We start from the raw sequence: 9601 nt of genomic DNA on the forward strand, positions 1-9601 counted from the left end.
AAACAACAATTACTCAAATCGAGGGGTTGAGTTCCTTGATCAAACTTCGCCCTTTTCACCTCTTTTGGTCACTTTTGCTTCAATTTTCAATACCTACAAATGAAAAACAACAAAATATCTCAAACTCATACTTTAAACATAAAATCACACCAAAATAACATAAATAACCAAAACATTGGGTTGCCTCTCAATAAGAGCTTTTATTTATAGTCGTTGGCTCGACTATTGAACCTCATTTTTCAAGGAGGCTTGGTTAAAGAATAATCCCCCATTTTAGGTCGTGGTGGATCATTAAAAGGTGACTTTATAGCAAAAATCACATGTTCTAATGATATGAGAGATGGAAGTGACTTACCTATTCCATGTGTTTCATAAATATTACTTTGAAAATGCACAACTTGAGAACTTACCAAAGGGAATGCCATGAGAGTATCTTGGGCAGCAATACCCTTAGAACCTATACCTTCCATGCACTCCTCAAGAGGGGTGAAAAATGACCTTTTTCTTCTTTTGGTAGTTTCCAAAGAGGAAGGAGGTCAGCGAAGCCTAGGAGTCTTCCCTTTTATTCCTCTTAGTAGTTGGATAGGAGGTAGAAATTAGGGAGGAAAAACAGCAGACCATCTTGACTACTTTTGTTTTTGACTTTTTCATCTTATTCTTGTGACTTATTCCATCGGATTTTTCATCTCAATTGAAGACAATGTACACGATAATTATTTCTGCAATTTCACATGAGCTTGTTTTGACGGAGATGAACTAAATCTCTTTTTCTAGTCAAGGAATAACGAAAGCTTTGGTTCATCTAAAAATTGTGAGATCTCATTAATTTTATTTATTCCTCTTATTTACTGGTATTTGCATATTCTCTAATTGTAGTGCTTATTGTTGTTTTATTAATTAAGTATCCTGGACCTGGATATTGAATTACTTTAGCAACTTAATGTCAATTGGAGCGTTAAATCCACAAATGTTTAATTGCTCTAAAATAGTGGCAACTGGCATGATTGAATTTGTGCCAGGGAAATACGCGGACTAATTTAAAATAACCCTGGTAGTATATTATTTAGTTAGAATAGAGTTCCTCTAATACGTAAGGCAATTGAAAAATTAAATCTTATAAGCGTACCCAGAATTATTTATCGATTGGAGTAGTGATTGATGGACGTACCTTAATCACCGACACAGTAAGGAGGAGTTGACTGTCATCGCTTGTTAGGCAATTATAACTTATTTATTAGTTAATAGTTGGAATTATTTCTGCATCGACGATCAATTGGGTAAACCATTACCGAAGTTATTTTTTGGCTAGAGCTTAGTTATTATTACTTTGGTTTTAATAATTTGTCATTTAAATTCCAGTTGGCAATTTATTTTTATTTGAGCTGTTTAATTATTACTATTCTTATAAAGAAAACTTTGAATTTTAAAAGAGACAAATATCCCCAATTCCTGTGGATTCGACCCTACTTACTACTATCTACAGAAATTATATTTTATTTGAACAGGTATTTATTATTGTACAGGATCGATAATCTATCAATATTTTGCGCCGTTGCCAGGGACTGACGTTAGTTAATTTGTTTCTTTTTAATTTTTTTTTTGTTTTAATTTTCTAGTATTTTTCGACCCTGAAGTAGAGAAGACAGCGTGCAGAACATGAAATGAGACCAAACAGCTCATAGAAGAGCAAACTAGTGCTACATCTCAGAGACTTGATCTGAAAGTTGAATCAACAAGCTCGCTTGGTGATATTTCGAGTGACTCGGATCAAGAAGAAGTCACTATGGCTAATGCACGAACATTAAGAGAGTTGACTGCTCCTAATTTAAATCAGTAGCTCTTATGCATTATTTTTTCGAATTTAAATGACAACACCGCATTTGAATTAAAATCTGATTTAATTCATCTTTTACCATCTATCCATGGTTTATCAGGTGAGGAGCCTCATAAGCAATTGCAAGAGATCGATGTTGTTTGCAACAGTATGAAATTCTCAGGAATTACGGAAGAACAGATAAAAATGAGGGCATTCTCCTTCTCTCTCAAGGACTTAGCAAAAGACTAGCTGTACTATCTCCTTCCAGGTAGTATCATCACTTGGGAGCAGCTGAATAAAAAATTTCTAGAAAAGTATTTTCCTGCATCTCGAGCTGCAAGTTTGAGGAAGGAGATATGCGGTATCTAACAACATCCAGGAGAGTCGCTCTATGATTACTGGGAGAGATTCAAGAAGTTATGCATCAAATGCCCTCAACACCAAATAAGTGAGCAATTACTCATCTAGTACTTTTACAAAGGGCTACTTTTCAGAGATAGGAATATTATTGATACTACAAGTGGAGGGGCGTTGGTGAACAAGACTCCTCGAGAAGCGTGGGAGTTGATTGAAGGGATGGACGAGAACTTGCAACAGTTTAGTACAAGGGAGGATGTCCCGATTCATAGAATAAATGAGATAGAAACATCCTCTATCCAACAGTAGTTATCCGAGTTAACATCTTTTGTTAGGTAATTGGCTGTAGAAAATACACCACAAGCCAAGGTGTGTGGGATTTGTATTGCCACGGAATATTCTACAGAGATGTGTCCAATGATTCAAGAAGAGAGTGCGGAGCAAGTAAACATGACTGGTCACGTACCCGCACCAAAAAAGTCATATGATCCGTATTTGAATACATACAATCCGGACTGGAGAGATTACCCTAATCTCAGCTATGGGAGAAATAGGCAACCAAATTTTATGCTGTTATTTATCACTTTTGATTTTCTAATCATAATTAACTGTGTAAAGACTCACAAAAAAAATTATTTAATTTAAACTCCAAATTCTAACTCATTTAATTATTTATTTGGCCAAATGCTCTGATTATTATTTTCTAACCTTTTTAGGCCTAATTAAATGTATCCACAGCTTAGTTATATTTTTAAAGTGACTCGTTTCGAAATTTAATTTCTGAAGGCTCATTAAGTGAAAATAGTAAATACGCGACTGGAGTAAATAATCGATTCGAGAATACAATAAACTTGAAAAATTGGAGACTTGAGCATTAGTCTCAAAATAGGTATTTTTACATTTAAGTGTTCAAAGGTTAATTAGTTATATTACCGTCATAGGAACTTCTTAGAAATTTCACTATCTCGCGCTTAAATTGGAAATACGCGTTTTTACGCACGCGAGTAATTAAGGAACCTTAGGCCATTATTTTGGGACTATTAAGAGTGAATAATAATAATATGAATGTAAGTGCATTAGAGGTTCAGTGCACTAGTGCAATAAACCCGCGAGGAATCGAGCACGAAACGCACGCGTACGTGCATTATTTTAGTGGACAACTTTGAGTACAATTGAGCCACACGTTTTAAGCTTACCGTAGAAGCTCATACCATCAGCATTTCCTTCCTCTCATACTCACAAACAGCCGAGCAACAAAGGAAGAGCAAGACCAGAAAATTCCTCCACTCTCTCTCCTCAATTCCTTGCTCAATCACTTCCAAATTTTACATGCAACCCTCAAATCACTTGGTGATCAAGATAAGCTAGGAAAGGATCTGCCTCTCATGGTTTTTTTCCAGCTCAAAGTGACCGAAAATTTCGGTCTTGGCTCTCTAAGAAAGTAAGTAATGATCAACCACTTAATTCTTACTTTATGGAAGATAGAATACACTCATGAGCTCTTGAATTCTCATGGGCAGCTTTAAATTGTTGGAAAATTGGTGAGTGGGCTCTATGAAATCCCACAATGACTTTGATGATCTGATTTGATAGGATTGAATGCTAATTGTGTTGATTAAGTGCTAATTTAGTAGAGTTAAGTGGCAAAAATGAAAAGAAAGTCAAATGAGGAGTTGCATGTGAAGATGCCGATTCTGCCCTGCTATTTTCATGCATTTTAGTGTACTTTCTTGAAGTCCAATTGACTTGTTTCTGATGCAAATGTGAAATATAGGTTGTGTTTAAAGTTTCATCAAAATTTTACGTGATTTGGGTGGGTGCATGTTGAGATTTAGAAAATCTGTCAAAACTGGGAAATGATTCCCGTCACTACCAGACAGCCATTTTGTTTCGGCTATAATTCATCGCCCCGATGTCGGAATCGAGTGTTTTTTCCGGCACTGGAAACTAGACATTCCCAGCTTTCATTTGGTATAAAATTCAATCCCTAATTTCACCCGAGTACCCCGTACCAACCGTTTAAATATGACTGTCCTGTTTCTCTGTTTTCCTGGAATGAAGTTCAGAAGCTACAACTTGAGGCTCGAATTTGAGCTAGTTGTGTGCTGAATTTCAAAACGATTTCTTCTGTGAAATTATAGTTTTATGAATGTATTTGCGAACGCTACCAACCATGCTCAATTCTGAGTTGAATTGAGTGATTTGTGATCAAAATACGAAACCTGCCCTGTTCTTGAAAACCCTAAATTTTGGGCAGAATTGATGCTAGACTTGGTGTGGACTTGCCAATTGAGTTTCTTGGAGTTATACAATTACCAAATGTACCATGAATGTTCCTTAGGCTTTTCCTACACCAATGAACCATGTTTAAAGGATTTTCCTTGGCCAAATGTTTGGATTGGAAAACAAAAAGCTCAAGACAGTTTTGCCTTAGAATTCTTCGAAACTTGGGTTGTTTGGTTGACTACCTTTCCGAAGTTATTTCTCCATGAAATTTGGTAGAGGGACAAACCTTATATGGTATTATTATACTGCTAATTATGGTTTTATTCCGAGGCCGTTTCATGGCTCAAATAAGTTACCAAAGTTCATGACTCGAGTTTGGAAAATCCATGTTTCACAAGGGAATTTTGGTAATTTTGAACTGCCATATCTTAGTACTCAAAACTCCGTTTCTCATTCCGCTTATTTTGTTGTAAACTTGGATTGCGACTCTAAAAGGGTTCCAAATTTCAAAAGCTAGTTCCAATCAAGTGAATTTTGCCAAATTTTCAAAGTTGGCCAAAAACCAACCTAAATCTGCCTTATGAACCAAAACAGCGACTTTGAGTTTATTTTTAAATATTTTTCATTTGGAATCTTAGAAAAGTGTATTCTAGGAACTTTTAGTACTTTGGAAGAGGTTTCCAATGGTACCAAGTTTTCCAATTTTTGACTTGTAAAACGTGAGATACGATTTTTCTAATGTATCGTATCAAAACTAAAAATTTTCGAATTTCAAGGAAATGGAGTTTTCAAGTACTCCTTATTTCTTCGATATTACTTGAACGATTTATACTTAATTTCCAAGATGAAAACTAAATTTCTCCTGTACTTTGAAACCCCACTTGAGAGCCTCGATTTAGGATAAGTTAGGCTCGTTTCACGAGACTTTCTAAGATTGTACTATGGTATGATCTTCTTTAATAGTAGGGGTTTGTGAATGATAGTTTATTATTATTTGCTCAGGCGCACATGAGGACCTTCAAAAGGATCCTACAGTGAATGCCTAAAGCTCCGAGGGACATTTCTTCCTCATTACTTATATTGGTGAGTGTCAAGTGCATGTTTACTTGCACTTCGCTTGAGATCTGTTGCCTACATGAACTCTACTTGAACCTGTTATTACTTGAACTGTACTTGTTGGGGAAAGTGTGTACTTTACCACACTTTATCTCCTTTACTTGGATCAATACATGACTTGCTACATGAATTTCATGAAATTGTTGGATTTTACATGTACATGACCTAAAGTCAAATGCAGAGAAAATCTCATCGACTAAAACTTGATTTGTTTTTGAAAACCTGACCTATTGGGACGTCCAAAACCCAATGGTTATACCTCGTAATCTCGCAGCCAATCGTGAGGTCTTGGTCGGGAAAACTTGGTAAATCTTGGGACCTGAAACTTGATCTTTTGAGATCTTGCTTGGCATACTTGTAGAGTATCGCCTTTACATGCCTGTTGGTTACAAATCCGAGAGGGTGAAATGATGGATGGAGGGAAGTAAGTGGTGATCTACAGATTGGAAATACCCACCGGTTGACGGAGAGTCATCGCGGGAAGGTATACGAATGACCTTGGCAATGCAAGTGGAACTTAGCTCCTGAGAGCTACCATATCCTTGAATTGTTTCTGTTTACATTTAATTGGAATTGGCAATTACTTGTACTTTATTATTTGACCTGTTAATTGGGCTTGTTACTTGAATTATTTGCTTGCATGTGTGTCCTTGGCCTCACGAGCGTTTCGCTCACCCTGTAGATTTGTTTTCCTTAACAGGATTGGGCATTGAATGATACTTGGAGGAACTCTTTTGATACACTTCTGGCTTAGGGTTTTTATATATTTTGGACTAGATCTCTTACTGGTTGTACTTCGGAAACCTAATATATGGTTTGGATATTTGATGTACCCGGATGTAGTATATTTTGGGTAATGATGTACCTTTTGAGAATTTAATGTAATGATTGGATAAGCGTTATGTATATTGTTAAGTTTGGGAGTTTTTCGCACTTTCTTACTTATCTAGTGTTGTTGAATGATTTTGCTTTAAGCTTGAATGGAAACTGCTTGAGTCCTGGCGAGAGCTGGGTAGACGTTCCGTGGATACTCTCTGGTTCGCCTTAGGGAGAAGTGGGGACGTCACAGTTGGTATCAGTGCACTAGGTTAGAGATCTATATGGGAGACATACTAGATACTCTACCCTTAAGATCTGAAATCGGACGACTTAGTCATACCTTAAGTGATATTTGGGCGAACTAGTGACTGAGTTGGACATACCCTAAGTGACATCCGTGCGAGTTAGCGATTAAGGTTCTAACCAAAAAGTGTAATTGTTTTGCAGGGATGGAAAATGGAAACGGAGCTCCGACAACTAACGGGAATGGCTATGCTAATGGTCATGTAGAGCTTTCTAGGCCCATTTACTACCGAGCTATTAGGGGAGGAGCTCGTGTGCGATATACGCCTTATAATAGATATTCTCGTTACCCATGTAGGGTGACATTTGCCTACCCGAACCACATTGTGCTAGCATTGGACGATGAGCGTCGTCAGTTGGTGACTGCCAACTTAGACTTACAGGCAGAGGTGGACGAGTTTAGACAGATGGTTAGTACTCAGGGCGAGAGGATCGCTGAGCTTGAGGAGGTAGTACAGGGCGAGGTGGCTACAGCTGCAGTTGTTCGTGAGGAGCTCCAGAGTATTAGGGCTCGACTCACTAGATTAGGAGAGGAGGTCCGTGATCGGGCTTCCGAGATCATGGCTGATGCCACTGAGATGATAGAGGGAGTGGCGGATATAGTTCAGAGCCCGGTCCAGGAGGAGGATCCTGAGGAGGAGATTTCGCCTGGTAGTCCTACTGTGGACTAGATCCCTAGTGATCGACTCTTTTGACCCTTTTGACTGGTGTAGATAGGATTAGTAGGGGTGATGCTAAGTGCGGAGGTCATTGTATTTTGCATGACTGTGTGGCCAATTTTTGTGGCACTTGCTTTTACTATAGTTTTCTGTGACTAAAAGTACTTTTGTAGCCCGTGCGTGCTATATTTTTGTAATTTTCCCATGACTTGCTAATTATATGAACTTGAAGTGATAATGAATGTAAATTACTGTTATTTTCAATGCTCTCGTGATTGGTTCTTGTTTTAAGCATTTCTCGTGAAATTGGTTCATTTCTTGCACTAGGCACGCCTAGGTTATGAAAGGACTAAGAAGTGGTCGAGACCGTGGGCGAGGGACTAGACAGGCCCAACCTCAGGGAGATGACTAGGAATCGGCAACTGGACCGACCCAAGGCCAGGAAAATATTGAGGAAAATGAAATGGCCACTATCATCAATAGAATGACTGACATCCTAGAACGCTTAGCTGATAGGCAAGGTCCTAGACCACTTAACCAACCTGGGGAACGGGAAAGAGGAGAGGACTGAGCCTTAGAAAGATTTTTGAAGTTTAATCCGCCTAAATTCATTGGTGAACCTGATCCTGAGGTAGCGGAGAATTGGTTGGAAAGAATGACCAATATATTCGCCGTCTTAGACTATATTGAGGATAGGCAAGTGAATTTTGCCGCTTTCCAATTTGAGAGAGTGGCTCGTGCTTGATGGGACATAATAAAAGGAAAAGGGGGGAGAGTTCAAATCCTTTGGATTTGGGAGAATTTCACGAGAGAGTTTAATGAAAAATTTCTTCCACCCCTTATTCAAGAAAAGAGAGAGGATGAATTTATCAAGTTGAAACAAGGGACCCTTAGTGTAGCTGAGTACGAAGGAAAATTTACTAAGCTTTCTAAGTATGCCCCTGAATTGGTAACCAATGAAAGAAAGAGGATAAGGCGGTTTGTGCAGGGACTTAACGTAGAGATTCAGGAGGGCTTGGCTACAGCCCAAATCTCCACCTTTACTGAGACTTCAGAGAAAGCGCAGCGAGTGGAAACTGCAAGAATGCAAGTTAAAGACTTTCACAATACGAAGATGAACTTTTCTAGTCGTACTTCTGGACAGACTAGTAAGAGTTCACAGCCTTCTAAAGTTGGAAGAGGAATGGGAGGAATAAGGACTACTGGACCTTCTAGGGGAGATTTATCCAGAGGAGGTCGTAGTGGACCGGTTCATACTAGGGGAGCGCTTTCTAGTGGTTCAGCCGTGACCCCTCAAGTCACTTGCGGATATTATGGAAAATCCAACCACTCTGAGAATGAATGTTGGAGAAAGTCTGGAAAGTATTTGGCTTGTGGTAGCACGGAGCACCAACTTGTGAACTGTCCAAGTAAAACGAAGATTGGAGGTAACACTCAGAGGCCAGAAAAGTCAACCTCCAAATAGACCAGTGCTGGAGGAAGTCGACCTAAGGTACCGAATAGGGTTTATGCGCTGGATCATCAGTAGATATCAGATGCAACTGAGGTGGTTGAAGGTACGGTTCCCGTCTTCCACCGTTTAGCTAAGATTTTGATTGATCCGGGTGCGACTCATTCTTTTGTAAACCCTAATTTCATGAATGGAATAGACTTGAAACCAATTAAGTTACCTTATGATTTGGAAGTTAAAACGCCTACTGGAGACAAAAGTTTAATTGCTAACCTGGTATATAGGGATTGTGAAATTTGCGTTGGGGAATGAAAATTGTTGGCCGATTTGATAGGTTTGGCAATTAAGGGGTATGATGTGATTTTAGGGATGGATTGGCTAGCCCGTTATAATGCCCAGTTGAATTGTAGGACAAAGACTGTAGAATTGGGTATTCCAGGGGAGGCAACCCTGAAGCTGGATGTGAGGGGTAAGTTGGCTTCGTCTGCACTTATTTCAGGAATTCGGGTTAGAAGATTATTAAGTAGAGAAGCTCAAGGATATTTGGCCTTCCTTATTAACACCCCTAGTGATAAGGTGAATTTGGAGGACATGCCTGTAGTGAAAGACTTTCTAGATGTTTTTTCCTGAAGAGTTAGAGTTTTTGCCCCCGGAACGGGATATAACTTTTAAGATTGATTTGACCCCGAGAGTAACACCTATTTCTAAGCCGCCATATCGAATGGCTCCAGCCGAATTGAAAGAATTAAAATTACAACTACAGGATTTGTTGGAACGAGATTTTATAAGGGAAAGTGATTCACCGTGGGGAGCCCCGATTTTATTTGTTAAGAAAAAGGATGGGAGTTTGAAATT

At 38.7% G+C, this 9601-nt stretch overlaps 1 non-coding gene across 1 annotated transcript; it reads right to left on the minus strand.

Moving 5' to 3' along the window:
• Nucleotides 1–2155: 2155 nt before the first annotated feature.
• LOC113705179 (small nucleolar RNA R71) lies at nt 2156–2262 on the minus strand. The gene has a single exon (XR_003451827.1). It is a non-coding gene; the product is annotated as a small nucleolar RNA R71 (small nucleolar RNA).
• Between the last annotated feature and the right edge of the window lie 7339 nt (nt 2263–9601).

Source organism: Coffea arabica, chromosome 8e (assembly GCF_036785885.1).
Source record: "Coffea arabica cultivar ET-39 chromosome 8e, Coffea Arabica ET-39 HiFi, whole genome shotgun sequence".
Classification (NCBI taxonomy): domain Eukaryota; kingdom Viridiplantae; phylum Streptophyta; class Magnoliopsida; order Gentianales; family Rubiaceae; genus Coffea; species Coffea arabica.